Genomic DNA, 10580 nt, shown 5'->3' with positions numbered 1-10580 from the left:
CAACAATATCAAATATGCAGATGATACCACTTTAATGGCAGAAAGTGAAGAAGAACTAAAGAGCCTCTTAATGAAGGTGAAAGAGGAGAGTGAAAAAGCTGGCTTAAAACTCAACATTCAAAAAATGAAGATCATGGCATCCGGTCCTATCACTTTATGGCAAATAGGGGAAAAAGTGGAAACAGTGTCAGATTTCATTTTCTTGGCTCCAGAATCAATATGGATGGTGACTACAGCAAACAAAATTAAAAGACGCTTGCTCCTTGGAAGAATAACTGTGACAAACCTAGACAGTGTATTTTGAAAAGCAGAGAAATCACTTTGCTAACAAAGGTCCGTAAAGTCAAAACTGTGGTTTTTCCAGTAGTTTTGGAAACTAACCATACATAACTAATGGAAAAACCATAGTTTTGTTTGGTTGTGAGAGTTGAACCATAAAGAAGGCTGAGTGCCAAACAATTGATGCTTTCAGACTGGTGCTGGAGAAGACTGTGGAGAGTTCCTTGGACAGCACAGAGATCAAACCAGTCAATCCTAAAGATAATCAACCCTGATTATTCATTGAATATTTGAAAGGACTGTTGCTGAAGCTCCAATACTTTGGCCACCTGATGCGAAGAACCTACTTATTGGAAAAGACCCTGATGCTGGGAAGGATTTAGGGCAAGAGGAGAAGGGGGCCACAGAGGATGAGATGGTTGGATAGCATCACTGACTCAATGGACATGAGTTTGAGAAACTCAGGGAGATAGTGAAGGACAGGGATGCCTAGTGTGCTGCAGTTCATGGGGTCACAAGGAGTCAGACACAACTTAGCAACTGAACAGACCAACAATTTATCCTTCAACTGTTTACTTTTTAGGAGACATCACTAAAAATGTGTATCTTTATATACATAACTTTACATGCTTGCATAATCATCTCTAATTTTTATATACATATAAAACATATATACCCTCTGATCATATACATTCATTATTCAATAACATGTATTGAATGTATTCATTTACACATTCAAATATATGTAATACATACATTATGATATATATGTACATATATGTTCCAGAAAGTTGGACTGCTATCGCCAAAAAAAATGTGTACTTTAAAAGTGTTTAAAACATGCTACACATGACCTTCTAGAAAGATTCTGTCAATTTGCAGCCCACCAGTGTATACCCATGCCCTTGACAATGCTAAATATTATCAATCTTTGAATTTTGCTGATCTGCTGAGAATATTATTATTTTAATCTCCTGATATCTCACGACTAATGAGGCTGAACATATTTGCTTACATATTTGACTGCTTTTCTCTTCTATATGATTGCTGTTTATTTATTTTGCCCATCTTTATAGCTTTTTCTGAGTTGTTTCTTATAGTTCTTGAAGCTTACAAATTTTAACATCTTTCTTTTAAACATTTGATCCAGAAACAACTTTTACAGTGTAAATATGAACTAGTATGAATTAGAATTGAAATGCTTTTGTAATAGATACTGTTCTTGGGGAAAAGCTGTGCAGTGAATAATTGTAAGTGGTGTACATGGTGATGGTCAGCTCCATCAGCTCTTTCGTAGTCTCGGGTTTTACACCACGAATATTATAGTGCTCTTTGTGACTACATTTAGAATCTGTATTTTCTCATTTCCCGTTTCTGATCGTTACCTAAAGTGAGTGCTTTACTTGAATAAATGGATATTTGAACTGAAGCAAAAGAACCTACCACTAGTGATTGTATATTTTATTGTTGAGAAAATTAAGCCTAATTGTTTCCTGAATCTTTGAAAAAGGTTTTAGGCATTCATGTACTAATAGTCATACTTAGGGAGCTATTTCTGGTCAGATTTCTGATGATTTACTAGAGATAAACTTATTTTCAGAGACCCTAATTTTTTTTTAAATTTCAAGTGTTTTAACATGTAGCCAGTTTTCACCAGATGTTTCCATCATCATTATTTATCTAAAGCAGTAATATTTATATTTAACAACTATTGTTGGAGGGAGATTATAGCATTGTTGTAATTTGACGTTTTATTAATGCATATTTTACTCTTTTGGAAAATGTCTAGTATTTCTAATGACTGTTCAAATGTGCGTTTCTTATGATTCTTACTTGGTTTCTATAGTGAATTCTTTTGAGCTATGAATTTTTTGTAAAGTTATTGGAAAAGCTATTTTCTGACAATGATAAGGCATTGACTATAGCCATTGATGATTTTTATAAGTGTTTATGGTGTGAGAGAAATTTGACTTTGCATAGTGAAATAAACTGAAAATTATGGAAAGTTTCTTAATTCTTCCATAGGAGTGCATTCCTTAGTCATAGAATCATACAAAATGATATAATGCCAAAGATTTTTTAAACTTCTTTGAATTCATAGCTTATATAGTTCCTATAATTAGGAGCATTTAGGACATCATCAACTCAAATTGGATACGGAATGTGTAAATTGTCTTAAAAATAGTCTATATTTTAAGAAATAATATTGGTTAAGAATCATCAGGGCTTAGAAATTATATTTTTCAGAATTTTCCCATGAAACTTACAAAGAAGCATGCTAAACATACAAATTCATCTGATTCGAGACTGATCCAAAATTTAAAAAGATTACAAAGTCTTAGCAAATTTTGTATTTCACTGAATATCTAATTTAAACAATTTAAACATTTTTGGCATTTAAATAAAGTCAGATATTCTTTCTTATTTATTATTTTCAGAACATATAATTTAAGGTTACAAAAGTTTAAGTTATGCTTATTTTAAATGTCAGATCCATTTGACCATTTAAAATTATTAAAAGCAGACAGGATAGAAGGCTGATACTGAATTCATGATTCAGTATGAATTTGGCCTGAGAGAATAAATGACTACACATAACTGGCTTTCTCAAAATAAGCTACTGAGAGATAAGAACTATAAACCTTGCACTTCATCAGTTATGTGAAAGCATTTTTATCTGGTATGTTGTAAGAGATGCTGGTCCTTATAAATACGATAATCAGATTATTTAGAACTTGATGCAGCCAAGTAAAAGTTACCTTGCTAAGTTATCAATCAACTTCTGAAATTCTCTGGATTTAGGTATCAGCCAGGGCCAAAAGAGATCAAGACCAAAAGGGAACCAACATAGCAAGCAGAAGAAGAATTCAGAAATACTGGGGAAATAAAATCAAGTCAAAAGTAAGAACCTGAGTCTCTAGAGATAAACCAGTACAACCAAGTTTACAGAGAAGATGGGTAGGCAGAACTCAGTGGGTTATATTTTTACCCCAGCCCAGTAACTATCAGAGAGATACTATCACAGAAAAAAAAGAGTAAAGAAAGATTTACCTTATAATCTACCCCAAGGTAAAAACTTCAGCTAAGGAGTCTTCAAATATGTTCTAGTCTTAGTAAATCTGGAAAGTTAACTTGTATAACTGACCCTAAACTTCGTAACAATAAATGTGTAAGTCACATTAAGTATTGTGCGTGTCGTATGTAACTATTTACTATTATTTCAACAATCAGATAATTTTCTTTTTAAAATCTTTTCATCATCTATGCTGAATATTTATTAGTAGCAACTTCTATGACTATTTACAAACTAAATATTTAATAGAATTTATGTATTACTTGGCAATGTATAAGCAAAGAATCTAGTCAATGCTACATATTGCTTTGCAGAAGTGTTTAATTAACTTACCTCTGTACTTAAATCAGTACATACAAAGTTCAACGAGGCCTGAAAATCAATAAGTAAAACTACATTTGGGGAAAATACTTCCCTGGGGAGAAAATGTTGTAGTCTTCATTTTCAAGCTGGCAGACACCATTGACTTAATTAACTTTTGGTTGTCTATTAAAATTAATTCAATCTGATCAAGAACCAAATAGTAACAAAATGTTTACGTTTGTGAAAGTTGAAGTAGTAGGTGTTACACTCAATACCATTTTCTATATTTAGAACCAGAAAGTGACATCAGTAGCCCTCAACAACTTATTTATTGTCTTATTTTTTGGTCTCCAAACGCATCCATACACCATGTTCTCTGAACTTTCAGTCCCAAAAAGAGAATCCCAAACATTCACTACATACATATGTCTGTGATTACTTCTGAACACAACAAAACTTTCAAATGAAAGTGGAAAATAAGAATGCAGGAGTTTGTTTCTCCATCTTGCAACTTTGTTATAAGTACACACAAACACATTAATATCAACTTCACCAAGCAGGATACAAAAATTGTATGTAAATGATGATTACAACTATGTAAAAACTGTAAATGAAAAAAAAAAGATAGGAGGCTAGGAATCCACTAACATTGTAACAGTGGTTATGCTGGGGTTAGAGTCGGGGTCTCTTGCTTGGCTTTTTGTTGACTTCCAGACGTGGATACTGCTGTAATGAAGCATCTACTGTTCTGTCTTCTTTACTGAACACCCCCAAAAGACTTTACTCGAAAAATACGTAGTGATCAACATGCAGTTTATTGGCAGTTTGGTAGGAGAGGATTTGTATCAGAATTTGCAAGTCCCTACACAGGCTGTTGTCCAGCATCCCTTTTGTGCTTTAGTATCAGGAAAGCTCTTCTTCCTTCCCCTCGCCTTCTTCTTGCAGCACCACCTTCTTGCAGCCTTACTGCTCTCGTCTTTAGCCTCCAAAATGCCATGTGTCTCCCATCAACTTTCTTCCTCTTGAAATCATCTAGGAAGGTTTAACTGTGCCTTACATTCTCCCTCCGAATTTGCTTATCAAACCCATCCCATCAAAGCACTCAGGGCACAAATGGATTTTGGAGTCACCAGTAGCCACCCTCATTATGTTTCTGTGAGTGTAAACTGGCATGATATTCCGAGAAGAAAATACATCAGTCTCTCTCAGAATTTAAAATATACATACCTTTTGGCCTAAAATCCCACAGTTAGAAGTTCATTCTATGGAATTAGATCACCAAAGATCCCCAAAGGAAAATGTACATGGGTATTTATTGCAACAGCATTTGTCATAGCAAAAACTGGAAATACATGAACCACCCAGTGTTATGTGTGCACGTCAGGCGTGTCAGGCTCTTGGTGACCCCATGGACTGTAGCCCACCAGGCTCCTCTGTCCATGGGATTCTCCAGGCAAGACTACTGGAGTGGGTTGCCATGCCCTTCTCCAGGGGATGTTCCTGACCCAGGGATCAAACCTGAGTCTCTGCATCTCCTGTATTGGATTCTTTACCACTGCACCACTTGAGAAGCTTCATCCACCAATATGGCACTGGTTTAAACAGTGTATCCATGGGAAGGACTATTACACAGCTGCTTGATGAGTGAGTGAGAACATGCTAATCCAGAAAGCGCTTGAGATATGTATATCTATGTATATATAATAATAAATATCCATATATATATTAAAATCAAGATATTAAACAATCTTTAAGGATTTTTCAGAGGGTGAAATGCAAGCTATGTACTAAACCAGAGGTCCCCAACCTCTGGGATCTAATGCCTGACAATCAAAGGTGGAGCTGAAGTAATGATAATCAAAATAAAGTGTACAATAAACATAATATACTTGAATCATCCCCAAACCATCCCCCACCCCACCCCTAGGTCCGTGGAAAAATTGTCTTCCACGAGACTGGTCCCTAGTGCCAAAAAGCTTGGGGACCTCTGCACTAAACCAGATTCTAAAAAGAAAAAGCAAGTCTATGGAGGAGCACGGTGGGTCCTTCCGTGAAGTCGCTGGGCCTTTATCAGCTGCAGACTGCAGGCAGAGAAGTGAGGCTAACCTTTCCGGCCCAAGTCCTGGGCCAGCCATGTGATCTTTTGGGAGATGCGTTAGTAGTGCAAGTAGCTGATGTGGCCAGCACAGCAGGTAGTCACAAAAGATAGCAAATCATATCTGCACAGCTGCCCTCAGGTTGCCCTGTTGTGACCCACACGGGGCAGCACCGTGGCCAGGACAGGGGCAGGCTGAGACTTGCCACAGGGAGAGGGTCTGGTGAGTTCTGCCATGCTGTGCACTTTTCATTGTTTTGGCCTGTGTATTCCTGTTTCTTGGGGAGAAGCCAGATGGACCTGGTTTGTCTGGTGAGTTACCGTCACACATGACCTGTGTTCTTTACTTTCTTTCATTATATCACTTTGAGATGCTGAAACATCCCCCTTGCACTTTAACAAATAGCACCTGGATGGTCTCATCTTGTTTCTTTGTGAAGCAATCGCAAAACACTTTAGTAAAAAAGATTTATGACAGCTCTTCTATTTTTTTTCCATTTTATATGTCTGCTAAATTCCATTTAAAAAAAAACATTATAGAGAAAGCCACTGGTGGAATTGCAACGTCTAGAAATGTTAACGTCTCCGTAAAAATAAGGCCACTCGAATCTTGTTAAACTGATATTGTATTCATTGTGCTTCTTAATGCCCACGTTCATTCCAAAGGACTTATAAAGTGAAATCATCAAAAAGTTCCCAGCTGCACAAGTCTTTTGAAACTTTTCTGTTGTAACAGAGTCTGCGTTACCCATTACAAAAACATGCAAGGGAGCTTAAAGATAGTTTAACAAAAAGACTAGAAACGGAGAATATCCAGGTGGCTTTTTAAGTGTGGAACACAATAAAACAGTGTTTGGAAAGTACGATGCCAAGATATAATAACTAGAAAACAAAAAAGTCCATTTATAAGCTGAAGTGTAACGTTCAATCATAAATAGAAGAAATGTCGAGCATGCAAGGAGGGGAAATAACGTGAGCACTTAATAAATATGTAACAGACTAAAAGCCTTCAGATGTAGAAGAGCAATAGGACAGTATGTGCTGGGCCCATCCTTCTGAAGCTCTGATCTAAGGTTTTGAGTTACACTATCAGTCAGGGCCTCCTCAAGGAAGAGAAATCACTTGAATATTTAAAACAGAGGGCCTGATGCAGAAAACTGGTCACCCACGGGAAAGCAGAGCTGAAATGCCCAATAGCAAGACAGGGAGGCAACCCAGAGGTTAACACACCACCTCTGGGCCAGACTGAAGACACAAAAGGCGAAGGTAATCACAGAGGAACCAGAAGTGTCCCACTGTTGATCAGATGTTCCCAGGGACAGAAAGGGAGCAGGAGAAATACCCTGGCTTTTCCCTTCTTCCTCCTCCTATCTCCTGCTAGTGTCTGCCTGGCCACTCCCAGCTTGGGAACTGGTCCGCCGGGCTCATTGCTGCTGCAGTACAGAGGACTAGATCCCAGGACAGACGGATCCAGGACCAGCACAGATACTGCTGCATTAGTGGGTGCACACCCTTCGTCCGGTCTGTTAGGGGAGAACTTCCCTTGAAGGGACATGTACCACACCGGGATGACCAGGGACTCTGTCCTGCCCATGATATTTCACTCAAAGCAAGTCGAGTCACCCCTGACTGCTCTCTGTGTCTTGACAGAGTTGCTCTGCTGCATTACTTAAAGTAATATTTCAGTTTGGTCATACACATTTTTAAAGGGCTCATTTGGCTTGTAGTTTGGATGTCCTGCTGTAATTCATCCACTGGCCTTTGGGCAGAGCACACTTCATAACACCAAGGGCAGGTTAAGTGGAAGCCCAGCTGGGCAGTTGTCCATGACACCAACCAATGAGAAATGCTGACATCAATGGGACATTACAACATCTCTGGGAATGTCACTAGCTGGGGAGAAAAAACAAACAAAAAAATCCTTGCATTACCCCAAATTCCTCCAAAGGAGATAGAAGCTACTTTATCTGGTTGAATGTTGGAACCTACTTTCAGACACTGCCTCATCCACACCCTCAACCTAAAACTGCTCTTAAGAACAATCAGGAAGCCAAATCCAAACAGTAAAGGGAATCTGTTGGTTATATAACTTTAAAAAAGATGAGTCAAGGTGACCTTCAGGCAAATCTTGATCTGCAGCCCAGTGATATCCCCAGGCCCGTGCCTTCCTCATCATTAGCTCATGGTTGTAGGAAGACTCCCAGTGGTCTGTCCACGAGGTGAGAAAAGCCCTCTTCTCTCAACACGAGATATTCAGGGTCACCAACAATTATTGGCCAGGCTTGGGCTTCTTGGGAAATACAGTTTCCGTAAAAATTAGTCTTTCCTCCCCATTTGTCTGGTTGCTAATGCATAACTTAAGGTGTTTGAAATGAATACAGGGAGTGAGAGGACTCAGGACTAAGCTTACTCACATTTATGAGAAATTCCCACCTTCCTGCTTTCTCTGGCACCTACCTCAGCTTCTGAAGGAGAATTAGCTTTTCCAGCCTTGAGAGGCTTCAGATGTCTGGGCCCCCAGACACCATGGATGGCCAGTTCCCTTAAGTATCTCTTAGCAAAGTCAAATGGTAGAAACCTCTTAAACATACTGGGAAGGACTGCTTATAGCTCAATTTAAATTCAAAAGGAAACATAAAGAATAAAAATAGATTATAAACATTTTATTTTCACTCATCCGCTCATCAGTGTTTTGGCATGAGGCCAAGGCCTTTTCTTCAGATGTGAGTCTTTTCTCACATTAAACCTTAGACATATGCATTGAGGCGTAAGATTTAGTTTCTTCTAGTCTTGTTTTCTTTTAATGTGTAGTGAGAATTTAAAGGAACATGTGATGTGAGGAGAGAAAAATCCTTTAAAATTTTTACAATTTCCCCCAATTTTTATAGTTTGAGAGCAATTTTTAAGCTGTTGACTTTTATCAAGTCTTTCCAAGCATTTAATTTAGCTTTCTTAGGGTGAAAAAAAAAATCCCTCTGTTGTCATATTCATGGCTCATTGGTTTCTGTAATTCTTTATTTCTTACTAACTTATAAAATTATAATAAACATAACTAGCATAAATAAGTTTAGGAGAAGACACAGATAAATTGGGAGCTGTGAAACTCAGTTGATGGAAACAAGTGCCTAAACCCATGAGCATTTGGAGGACTATGGGCTTATGTTAAGATGTTTTACAGGAGAACAGAACATATTAAATGACCAAGTATTCAGTTCAGCAGACATTGGTTGAGACAGCAACCACTGCATTATGTTCCCTTTCTGCTTTCAGAAAGGCCACCTGCAGCCTAAGCTTGTATCACTCACATAAGACCTACCTCAAGGTCATAATACATATTTAAAATCTCCAAAATCCTGATTTTTTTATACCAGATGTCAGTGCCACAGCCTTGTTAGAAATGTACTCAGAGTCTGGAAACACAATAGGAAGTATTTTAACCCACTCTTTGCTGCAAATACAAAGGTGTCCAGCTTCCCTGTTTGAGATCTGTAGGATCAACCTGTTACCCTCCAGCCCACCTTGTCAGCTCACACAGTTCCATGTTTTTTAATCTATTCTTTGTAACACCTCATTTTATGTAACAAATTCTGTGTGAGTTGTGAGAATAATAGAAAAGTTTTAAACTGGCTTAATCAACAAAGGAAATACATTGGCTCATTTAAAAGCTTCAGAGGAAGAGCAGGTTTCAGGCAGGACTCAGAAATCCAGTGTATAGTTGCACAGTCTGTGTACTGCTCAAAGGTGTCTGAGCAAGGAAGCAAGTGGGAGCTGGATCCAGCTCACAATCCATATGCCCAGGCATGGAGCTGGGTCTTCCTGGAGGAAGGGGTGCTGTTTTATTCACACAAAGGAGCCATGTAATTAGCAAAGCCATGCTCCTACAGGCAGAACTTTTCCAGTTCATCCACCCAGAAGTACTTTCGGTCCAAACAGTGGGAACCCTACTAACCCAGCAATGTCAGCCAAAGGTCCATTTCTTTCCCCTATCTTTTCTACATTTTCTTTATGTTAGCAACATCCATAGGTTAACTCCACCTGTGCTCACCAGGTAGAGACCAGCATTAACTCAGTCATCCTTTTTCTTGCCCAGTGGGAGACTGATTCCCTGATTACTGACTAGGCTAACTTTTTATTGGGTCAATCTGGGTCCTATATCCATTGCTAAACCAATCACTGCAGCAGGTGACTGAAATACACTAGTTGGCTAAGGTAGGATTTACATCTGCCGTTTTGGTATTTTTCTTTCATAAGTCTTTTCATTTCTCTGTTTCTCTAGTAGTACCTTTTCTTGTGTTAAACAAACATTCGCTAGTATATCATTTTAATTTCTTTGTTCTTTTAGAGTATTTTGTTTTTGTCTTTTTAGGGTATTTCTTTTAGTGGAATTATTTGTTTATTTATTCACCTACTGAAAGATATCTCACTGTTACTTTAATTTCCATTTCCCTAATGACATATGGTGTTGAGCATCTTGTCATATAATTATTTGCCATCTGTAATCTTCTTTTACTTTGGCCACCTCATGCGAAGAGTTGACTCATTGGAAAAGACTCTGATGCTGGGAGGGATTGGGGGCAGGAGGAAAAGGGGACGACAGAGGATGAGATGGCTGGATGGCATCACCGACTCAATGGACGTGAGTTCAAGTGAACTCCAGGAGTTGGTGATGGACAGGGAGGCCTGGCGTGCTGTGATTCATGGGGTCACAAAGAGTCGGACACAACTGAGCAACTGAACTGAACTGAAACTTCTTTTGTGAGGTGTCCAGGTCTTTTGCCTATTTTTCAATGAGTTGATTCATCCTCTTACTAATTTTAAAGAGTTCTTTAC

The sequence above is a fragment of the Capra hircus genome, chromosome 13 (genome assembly GCF_001704415.2).
Source record: "Capra hircus breed San Clemente chromosome 13, ASM170441v1, whole genome shotgun sequence".
NCBI classification, from domain to species: Eukaryota; Metazoa; Chordata; class Mammalia; order Artiodactyla; family Bovidae; genus Capra; species Capra hircus.
The sequence above is the reverse complement of the archived record's forward strand: the minus strand, read 5'-3'. Positions refer to the sequence as shown.